Genomic DNA, 11,483 nt, shown 5'->3' on the forward strand with positions numbered 1-11,483 from the left:
TTTTTGCTCTGAGCATGGGGGTCTGAACTGAGGGGTCATTCACACTGTGGGTCTGATCTGATGTCTGAGTGGGGGGGAGGGGATCTTTTTTGCATTGGGAGTCTGAGCGGAGGTCTGAGTGGGGGGGTCTTATTTACATTGAGGGTCTGATGTGAGGTCAGATTGGAAGTCTTATTAATATTGGGGGTCTGATTGGGGCTCTGAGCTGAGGTCTGATTGACATTGGTAGTCTTATCTGAAAAATATTATTTTCTTATTCTCCTCCTCTAACACCTCGGTGCGTCTTATAGGATGAAACAATACTGTATCGTGCTTGAAAAGCACTAAACTGTCATTCCTTATATTCTTATATAGTTATTATTATTTTTTTAGCTTTCTGCAGTTTTCCTCAATAAATACAGCCCAAACCCATAGAAACGGAGGGCAGAATTCTGTGATTAAAGCAGCCCCAACAGCTTAACATATAAACTCTGTCCAAACTGCTTGTGGAGCTGAGAGGTGTGCAATGTATTTCTGGAGTCAAATCGGATATGTTGTTTTTAATAAATGTATGTTTAAACCAAACCGCTTAACGCATGTGTGCTGGTATTCACTACAATTCTACACTTGGTGCCAGTGTACACTGCACCTCTAGTATTATATTCATTATATTTGAAATAACACTCACCAACCACAGTATTATACAGATTACTATATACTTTAAACTTTAGCATTACATATTACCATTGTATATACTACAATTCAGACACATTTGGTGTCAGTATATACTACAGTTTTTGCATGACATTTAAAATAATACAAATTGATTATTTTTTGACTGCGCAATGATTACCATATACTGTGAACGGTGCCATTAGTCACTAGATTTCTATAGTCTGTATACTATGATTTACATAAACTTGGTGTCAGTATGCACTGCACCTCTAGTATTATATTTATTATATTAAAACTACACACATTAACCACAGTATTATGCATAGATTACTGTATACTTTAAACTGTCCCATTACAGGTTGATCTCTCTCTCTCTCTCTCTTACACACAAACTTTCAGCTCTTTTCAAGAACTATGTAGTTCCTTCCAGAAATGCACATCAAAGTGAAAAGATCCCCATCATGGTGGTCACAAAAGGTAACAACCGGACTCCACACCTATCTATTTGCTAAGGATGAAGCAGGAAGAAATCAGGCACCAGGGAGAATGAAGCATCTGTAAGGTACGTGTAGTGCACCAGGAAACGACAAAGGGCGGCAGGAAGTAGAGAGGTGGAGACATGGGCGACTCGTCCCACAGTGGAGAAGAAGGTAAACCAGCTAAAGGAGCGCAGGGATGCAGAGTGGGATCACATTGCTGAGTGCGGAGGAGGCGATGCTGGCGCATCAATGAGGGCTGATGGTGCAGGTAGTATAACTAAGGGCTGGTAACATGGGGAGGAGCAGGGATTCCAAGCTGGAGCGCAATAGTGAGAAAAGGAACAGTGAGAAACATAGGAAGGGTCTAAGGTAGAGCGATGCACCATAGATGATCCAGAGAAAACAGAGATAGCAGGAAGAAGAAGAGATCAGGAAAAGAGATGGATCAGGACAGAAGAGCGCAATAGGAAAATAGGGAAGGAAGGATGGAAAAATAGGGGAAGCACAAAATAGTGTAAGAAGGAATGATGAGTAATGTGGACAAGGGGATATAAGAGGCTGGTGCTCCTCCATTACATGTCACTGCACACACGTGTATACACTGCACATGACGGCTCTTACCTTGTGGATATAAGAGGCTGGTGCTCCTCCATTACATGTCACTGCACACACGTGTATACACTGCACATGACGGCTCTTACCTTGTGATATAAGAGGCTGGTGCTCCTCCATTACATGTCACTGCACACACGTGTATACACTGCACATGACGGGTCTTACCTTGTGATATAAGAGGCTGGGGCTCCTCCATTACATGTCACTGCACACACGTGTATACACTGCACATGACGGCTCTTACCTTGTGATATAAGAGGCTGGTTCTCCTCCATTACATGTCTCTGCACACACGTGTATACACTGCACATGACGGCCCTTACCCTGTGATATAAGAGGCTGGTGCTCCTCCATTACATGTCACTGCACACACGTGTATACACTGCACATGACGGCTCTTACCTTGTGATGTAAGAGGCTGGTGCTCCTCCATTACATGTCACTGCACACACGTGTATACACTGCACATGACGGCTCTTACCCTGTGATATAAGAGGCTGGTGCTCCTCCATTACATGTCACTGCACACACGTGTATACACTGCACATGACGGCTCTTACCTTGTGATATAAGAGGCTGGTGCTCCTCCATTACATGTCTCTGCACACACGTGTATACACTGCACATGACGGGTCTTACCTTGTGATATAAGAGGCTGGTGCTCCTCCATTACATGTCACTGCACACACGTGTATACACTGCACATGACGGCTCTTACCTTGTGATATAAGAGGCTGGTGCTCCTCCATTACATGTCACTGCACACACGTGTATACACTGCACATGACGGGTCTTACCTTGTGATATAAGAGGCTGGTGCTCCTCCATTACATGTCACTGCACACACGTGTATACACTGCACATGACGGCTCTTACCTTGTGGATATAAGAGGCTGGTGCTCCTCCATTACAGGTCACTGCACACACGCGTATACACTGCACATGACGGCTCTTACCCTGTGATATAAGAGGCTGGTGCTCCTCCATTACATGTCACTGCACACACGTGTATACACTGCACATGACGGCTCTTACCTTGTGATATAAGAGGCTGGTTCTCCTCCATTACATGTCTCTGCACACACGTGTATACACTGCACATGACGGGTCTTACCCTGTGATATAAGAGGCTGGTGCTCCTCCATTACATGTCACTGCACACACGTGTATACACTGCACATGACGGCTCTTACCCTGTGATATAAGAGGCTGGTGCTCCTCCATTACATGTCACTGCACACACGTGTATACACTGCACATGACGGCTCTTACCTTGTGATGTAAGAGGCTGGTGCTCCTCCATTACATGTCACTGCACACACGTGTATACACTGCACATGACGGCTCTTACCTTGTGATATAAGAGGCTGGTGCTCCTCCATTACATGTCTCTGCACACACGTGTATACACTGCACATGACGGGTCTTACCTTGTGATATAAGAGGCTGGTGCTCCTCCATTACATGTTACTGCACACACGTGTATACACTGCACATGACGGCTCTTACCTTGTGATATAAGAGGCTGGTGCTCCTCCATTACATGTCACTGCACACACGTGTATACACTGCACATGACGGCTCTTACCTTGTGATATAAGAGGCTGGTGCTCCTCCATTACATGTCACTGCACACACGTGTATACACTGCACATGACGGGTCTTACCTTGTGATATAAGAGGCTGGTGCTCCTCCATTACATGTCACTGCACACACGTGTATACACTGCACATGACGGGTCTTACCTTGTGATATAAGAGGCTGGTGCTCCTCCATTACATGTCACTGCACACACGTGTATACACTGCACATGACGGCTCTTACCTTGTGATATAAGAGGCTGGTGCTCCTCCATTACATGTCACTGCACACACCTGTATACACTGCACATGACGGGTCTTACCCTGTGATATAAGAGGCTGGTGCTCCTCCATTACATGTCACTGCACACACGTGTATACACTGCACATGACGGCTCTTACCTTGTGATATAAGAGGCTGGTGCTCCTCCATTACATGTCACTGCACACACGTGTATACACTGCACATGACGGCTCTTACCTTGTGATATAAGAGGCTGGTGCTCCTCCATTACATGTCACTGCACACACGTGTATACACTGCACATGACGGCTCTTACCTTGTGATATAAGAGGCTGGTGCTCCTCCATTACATGTCACTGCACACACGTGTATACACTGCACATGACGGCTCTTACCTTGTGATATAAGAGGCTGGTTCTCCTCCATTACATGTCTCTGCACACACGTGTATACACTGCACATGACGGCCCTTACCTTGTGATATAAGAGGCTGGTGCTCCTCCATTACATGTCACTGCACACACGTGTATACACTGCACATGACGGGTCTTACCCTGTGATATAAGAGGCTGGTGCTCCTCCATTACATGTCACTGCACACACGTGTATACACTGCACATGACGGCTCTTACCCTGTGATATAAGAGGCTGGTGCTCCTCTATTACATGTCACTGCACACACGTGTATACACTGCACATGACGGCTCTAACCTTGTGATATAAGAGGGTGGTGCTCCTCCATTACATGTCACTGCACACACGTGTATACACTGCACATGACGGCTCTTACCTTGTGATATAAGAGGCTGGTGCTCCTCCATCTTGGCCTCCTTGTACAGATCCTTGTGTCCTTCTATATACTCCCACTCCTCCATGGAGAAATAGACAGTGACATCCTGACACCTTATAGAAACCTGACAACACAATGACACCGTCATCACCCAGACCCCTCCAGTGCTGTTACTGGAGAATTTCCCAGCATTCCCAGCAGTGTCACCTCTCCAGTCAGCAGCTCCATCATCTTGTGGGTGAGCTCTAGGATCTTCTGCTCATGTATCAGAGGGTGAGGGGGAGGCTCTGTGATGGGGTGAGGGGTCCTGCTCCGCCCTCCTGACTCCTGGAGATGGATGATGGGAGTCACACAGTCCCCCGATGTCTTCTTCACTATTGTGTTCTCCTGTGGATGGAGAGAGACACTGGTATTTTTATTGATGACTATCCTCAGCCTTCTCTTCATTGTTTTCCTGCTCGCTGTCAAAATCGCAGCGGTGAGCGGTGTAATTATAAGAATGGAGTCAAGTGAATACTGCAGCGTCTTCCCATAGAAGTGAATGGGACGGCTGTAATTACAATGCTCACCCATGTTTTGTGACGGTGAACAGGTAAACTATGAAGGGAAGGCTGTGCTGGCACTGAGCGCGCCTTCTCCTCAACCAGCTGATCGGCGGGGGTGCCGGACTCCCACAGATCTGATATTGATGACTTGGGCAACCCCTTTAAAGTCTATGTACATCTTTGAAAAATAAAACTCCTTTTTTTTCAATAATTAATTTATGTGGAGAAAATAATTTTCTCCATATATGGCTTAAGAGTCCCTGCTGTACGACCATATATGGCTTAAAGGGAATCTCTCACTAGTTTTACCCTATAGAGCTGCGGACATGCAGCTCTATTTTATAGATATGTAAATTAGCCAAGTAAGGTGCCCAAGGCGCGGTTACTTACGGTTAAGAGGCCCATCCACGCCCCCTGTGAAGGAGCCCAGCACCGCCTGCATCCAGGAATCTCCTCCTTGCTCACAAAGTTACAGTGCCATAATCTAGCGCATGCGCAGTTCGTTCACTGAGGCTGATGCCGGCAAAGGGAACTAACACTTTGCCGGCACTGTGCATGCGCTAGCTCGCGCATCGCGAGATTACGGCACTGTAACTTTGTGAGCAAGGAGGAGATTCCTGGATGCAGGCGGTGCTGGGCTCCTTAACCGTAAGTAACCGCGCCTTGGGCACCTTACTTGGCTAATTTACATATCTGTAAAATCATTTTTTAAACGAAATAAAACCACACAGAGCTATGGGACAGGTATATTGCGGACATGCTAGCGGAGATCTATCCCTGCATGTCCGCAGCTCTATAGGGTAAAACTAGTGAGAGATTCCCTTTAAGAGTCCCTGTTCTGTGTCCATACATGGAGTGAGGGCCTATGAAGGAGGTATCCCCAAGAGATGTCAGTATGCTTAGGGATACCCTTGTGTGTATAACTTTTATTTAAATAAAATATATATATATTTTCTACAGGGTTTTGAACCTATGACCATCTGCATGGAAGGCGGAGATGCTAACTGCTCAGCTCTGATGTACGAGAGATAATCTCTGGCTAAAATCCCTGGTAGAATTTCCCCATGTGTTATGTATTTATATATGGCAGAAGTATCATTTTATTTTTAGTAATTGCAAAACATTTATGGGACATAATAATGGCATAAAAGCCGTCCTTAGTCCTTAGGCCACCTGTACACGAGTCCAGGAGAACACAAGATCTGCACAAATTTCCATGTGGATTTTTGTGCGTTTCTGCACCAAAGTGTTCAATTTCTTGTTCCCGGCCCTTTCCTCCTGGTACAACGTGCCTACTTACCTTCTCATGGTTCCTACAACATGACTATTGGTCACTGGTCACATGACACATCACTCACCATATTTGGCGTCACTTGGAAGGTCTGGAGGCCGTTCTCCAGGACCCTGGACTCTTCTTATCACTTCCTATGATGGATTCTCCTTCCCGATGTCTGACTTGTTACAGAATACAATAAAGAGGAGAGAAATCTAGAAAAGTTTACCTCTCCGCTCAGCAGGGAGATGATCTCCAAGGTGAGGTCTAATATTCTTCTGCTGATCTCCTTCCTGTCCATCCTTGGTGGCTCATTCAGGAGAAGGCTCGTATTGCTGGTTTTCTTCATGACGTCTCCAAAAAACAGGAATAAAGGTTAATCAGTGAGTCCCATGTCCCCGATAATGAGGCCGAGAGAAAGTACAACTCATCCCGCAAAACTCAGACCTTCATGAAGCTGCACTGACAGGAAAAGCCCTGAGCTCCGGGTGTATCTAAGCTCCTGGCAGTGCAGTGTGTATCTAAGGGCTCTTTCACACTTGCGTTATTGTCTTCCGGCATAGAGTTCCGTCGTCGGGACTCTATGCCGGAAGAATACTGATCAGGATTATCCTAATGCATTCTGAATGGAGAGTAATCCGTTCAGGATGCATCAGGATGTCTTCAGTTCCGGTACGGAACGTTTTTTGGCCGGAGAAAATACCGCAGCATGCTGCGCTTTTTGCTCCGGCCAAAAATCCTGAAGACTTGCCGCAAGGCCGGATCCGGGATCAATGCCCATTGAAAGGCATTGATCCGGATCCGGCCTTAAGCTAAACGTCGTTTCGGCGCATTGCCGGACCCGACGTTTAGCTTTTTCTGAATAGTTACCATGGCTGCCGGGACGCTAAAGTCCTGACAGCCATGGTAAAGTGTAGCGGGGAGCGGGGGAGCAGCATACTTACCGTCCGTGCGGCTCCCCGGGCGCTCCAGAGTGACGTCAGGGCGCCCCAAGCGCATGGATCACGTGATCACATGGATCACGTCATCCATGCGCATGGGGCGCTCTGACGTCACTCTGGAGCGCCCCGGGAGCCGCACGGACTGTAAGTATACCGCTCCCCCGCTCCCCGCTCCTACTATGGCAACCAGGACTTTAATAGCGTCCTGGGTGCCATAGTAACACTGAAAGCATTTGGAAGACGGTTCCGTCTTCAAATGCTTTCAGTACACTTGCGTTGTTACGGATCCGGCAGGCACCTCCGGCAACGGAAGTGCATGCCGGATCCCAACAACGCAAGTGTGAAAGAGGCCTAAGGCTACTTTCACACTAGCGTTTTTCTTTTCCGGCATAGAGTTCCGTCACAGGGGCTCTATATCGGAAAAGAACTGATCAGGTATATCCCCATGCATTCTGAATGGAGAGTAATCCGTTCAGGATGCATCAGGATGTCTTCAGTTCAGTCATTTCGACTGATCAGGCAAAAGATAAAACCGTAGCATGCTACGGTTTTATCTCCGGCGAAAAAAACTGCATTTTTCCCATATAGGAATGTATTAGTGCCGTATCCGTCCTTGCGGTCTGCGCATGCACAGACCGGTAAAAATTTGAAAGAAGATACAAGACGGATCCGTTCTTGCAATGCATTTGTAAGATGGATCCGCATCCGGATGCGTCTCACAAATGCTTTCAGTCACATGTAGATCGGCGGATCCGGCGGGCAGTTCCGACGATGGTACTACCCGCCGATCACACTGCCTCAAGTGTGAAAGTAGCCTAAGCTGAGCTCACCTGCAGGCTGCTGGAGTGGCTGGTAACAATAAGGCGGAGGGCAGCGATCTGCTTTGAATCTGCCGTATGGCAAAAGTTAAAGGACCTGTGATGATGTCACCATCATGTGACCAAAGAATGTGGGGGCGGGGCTCAGCACTGGAGAGAATCCGGGACTGGGCTGTTTCAGAGCAGCGGGTGCAGGGAGGGAGTCAGGCTCCGTCTGTGACTGTGATCCTCGCCTTGCAGGACCTACTGGATCACACTGACATAGAGCGAGGGGCAGAGTTCTGTAGCAGTTAGGTCCTGCAGAGGCACACAGCATTATAAATCAGTATACTGCCCTGCTCTCCTGCAAGACGGAGGGCCACAGTCACACACGGGGCCCAATACCCTCCCTACAGATACTGGTCTGAAATAGCCCTAAGATGAGAAGTGTGTTATGAGTCTGTAGCTGTCTAGCACATAGTCAAAGAGGTCTCTATGAGCCTACAGCTGTCTAACATATAGTCCTAGAGGACACTTGCAGTCTACAGCTGTCTAGCACATAACCATAGAGGACTCTTGGGGAATATAGCTGTCTATCACATAACCATAAAGAACCCTTGGGGTCTACAGCTGTTTAGCACGTACCTATTGTCACAAAGAGCGGCCAGCACTGTTGCACGTGCTGCCCCTGCTATCACACGCCTCCTATCGGCCTGACCGCTCAATGCCTTCCAATACGTTTCAGACCGCAGATCGTCCACTGTGGGGATGCGATCGTGAACTGAAACCACCGGAATTTGGGCAGCAGACAGGCTAGGAGGGAGCGTGCGGACTACAGAAAACATACACTACGCAGTATGTAGGTAGACTGCCACCATCCCTTGTAACAGGGCAAGGGAAACCCTTAACTAAACACTATCTGGGTAGCGACTCTTCAGAAACGGCTAGGATTCGTTCTGCGGTGCTCAGAGCAGGTATGAGGCTGAAGAAAATGACTTTAACGTCATTTATTATACATACAATACAAATGATTAACATATACAGAAATTATTAAAAATAACAATTATAGGGAAGGATAGTCCAGTGTAAAATAAAAAGGGACAACAGATGAAAGGGAATACTTAGTTTCTGAAGAAGAATGTCCTTTGTGGAAAGTCCAAGAAAGTCTGTTTGTTCTGGAATAAAAAGTCCGGTAAATATGGCTGCCAGCCCACCTTGGTCCTCGTGGCTGGCTTCTTCAGGTGATATTACACAAGGGAGGACTCCCATTAGATTTCGCTCATGGCCTTATGAAGGGTCCAGCTGTTAGGGCGGGATCTCAGGCTCAGCCCCTGGGCTGGGTGCTGTTATTCGGAGGGAAGTTCAAGTCCCAAAAATATGACATTTTCATATCTCAGCACACGTCCGTCGCACACAACTAATAATGACAAATTTACGATCCTCCGAAAATATCGATCTCATTGACACTATACATGAGAATTATATCATATTCGGTTACTGAGATGTTTAATAACCTGGATGTTGCTTATCCCAGCGGTATAGGTTTTATATCAGAATACTCAGCGGATCCTGACCAACAAAATGATATAAGCTACATATCTATCCTACGTATGATATTCGTACAAAGGGGTAAAAATCATATGACATATACATTTACCATTGGTGCCAGAAAGTCTGACTCAGGCTGGCTTGCAAGCCCTCTATCAGTGACAGACCAAATGTTCTTGTCAGGTGTCGGTTCGCACCTACTGTAGCTGTGAGATTTCTGCAGCAAAGAAGTTCTTTGTGTAGGGTTAATTAAGGAGACTAGCTGTAATTACATCAAGAGAATGTTGGCCTCCTAGGACAACAGCTTGTAATTACAGGAATTGAATTTATCTTTATTGTGTTATCTGCTGAGCATCAGGAATTGAATCTGTAATTCCTGGATGCGACAAACAAAAAATCGATTGACTGCGTTTTATTTCCGGATATCTTGCGGTTTCTCGCGGTTCATCCGTGACACCTATAGAGTACTCTTGGGGTCTACATCTGTCTAGCACATAGTCAAAGAGGACTCTTTGAATCTATAGCTATCTGTCGGAATATTTATGCTGTCTCCGATTGACAGTCTATATTAATTATGTGAATAAATTAAAATCTGTAATGAAGGAGATTCTAATTTATTATCATAAATATAAGGCTAAAACAAGCTCGTGATCTGCGTTGAATTGAAGACAAAACTCAGTTACAGACAAAATATATATGTAATTTATTAATACAATTTATAGTGCAAAATAATATATATAATAAAATTGGTGATAATAAAATTCAATCAATGATATGCAAAAGAGTGAGAAAGTCAAGAATAATTGAGAATATATATCTACACAATTATGCCTTCTTATAATGATACCCCTCAATTATATTTTAAATCAATTTAATACTTGATTTCTCTCAGCCGACAAATGTCCGATTAAACCCAAATCTGGTTTATCTTTTATCTATACAGATATTTATATATATATGATCAACCGTACTGGTCTAGAACTGAATTCAATTCCTTGGAGATAATACCGTGTTTTCATCAGTATATTTTCAATCTCCCTGTATTGGATTAATTTTCAGGATGATGCTGCAGGCACACCCCAATCTTATTCCAAAACAGATACTATGCACAAGGTATGGTTAATTGAATATATATATATACAGTACAGACCAAAAGTTTGGACACACCTTCTCATTCAAAGAGTTTTCTTTATTTTCATGACTATGAAGGCATCAAAACTATGAATTAACACATGTGGAATTATATACATAACAAACAAGTGTGAAACAACTGAAAATATGTCATATTCTAGGTTCTTCAAAGTAGCCACCTTTTGCTTTGATTACTGCTTTGCACACTCTTGGCATTCTCTTGATGAGCTTCAAGAGGTAGTCCCCTGAAATGGTCTTCACTTCACAGGTGTGCCCTGTCAGGTTTAATAAGTGGGATTTCTTGCCTTATAAATGGGGTTGGGACCATCAGTTGCGTTGAGGAGAAGTCAGGTGGATACACAGCTGATAGTCCTACTGAATAGACTGTTCGAATTTGTATTATGGCAAGAAAAAAGCAGCTAAGTAAAGAAAAACGAGTGGCCATCATTACTTTAAGAAATGAAGGTCAGTCAGTCAGCCGAAAAATTGGGAAAACTTTGAAAGTAAGGGCTATTTGACCATGAAGGAGAGTGATGGGGTGCTGCGCCAGATGGCCTGGCCTCCACAGTCACCGGACCTGAACCCAATCGAGATGGTTTGGGGTGAGCTGGACCGCAGAGTGAAGGCAAAAGGGCCAACAAGTGCTAAGCATCTCTGGGAACTCCTTCAAGACTGTTGGAAGACCATTTCAGGGGACTACCTCTTGAAGCTCATCAAGAGAATGCCAAGAGTGTGCAAAGCAGTAATCAAAGCAAAAGATGGCTACTTTGAAGAACCTAGAATATGACATATTTTCAGTTGTTTCACACTTGTTTGTTATGTATATAATTCCACATGTGTTAATTCATAGTTTTGATGCCTTCATAGTCATGAAAATAAAGAAAA

This window comes from Bufo bufo, chromosome 2, assembly GCF_905171765.1.
Source record: "Bufo bufo chromosome 2, aBufBuf1.1, whole genome shotgun sequence".
Taxonomy (NCBI): domain Eukaryota; kingdom Metazoa; phylum Chordata; class Amphibia; order Anura; family Bufonidae; genus Bufo; species Bufo bufo.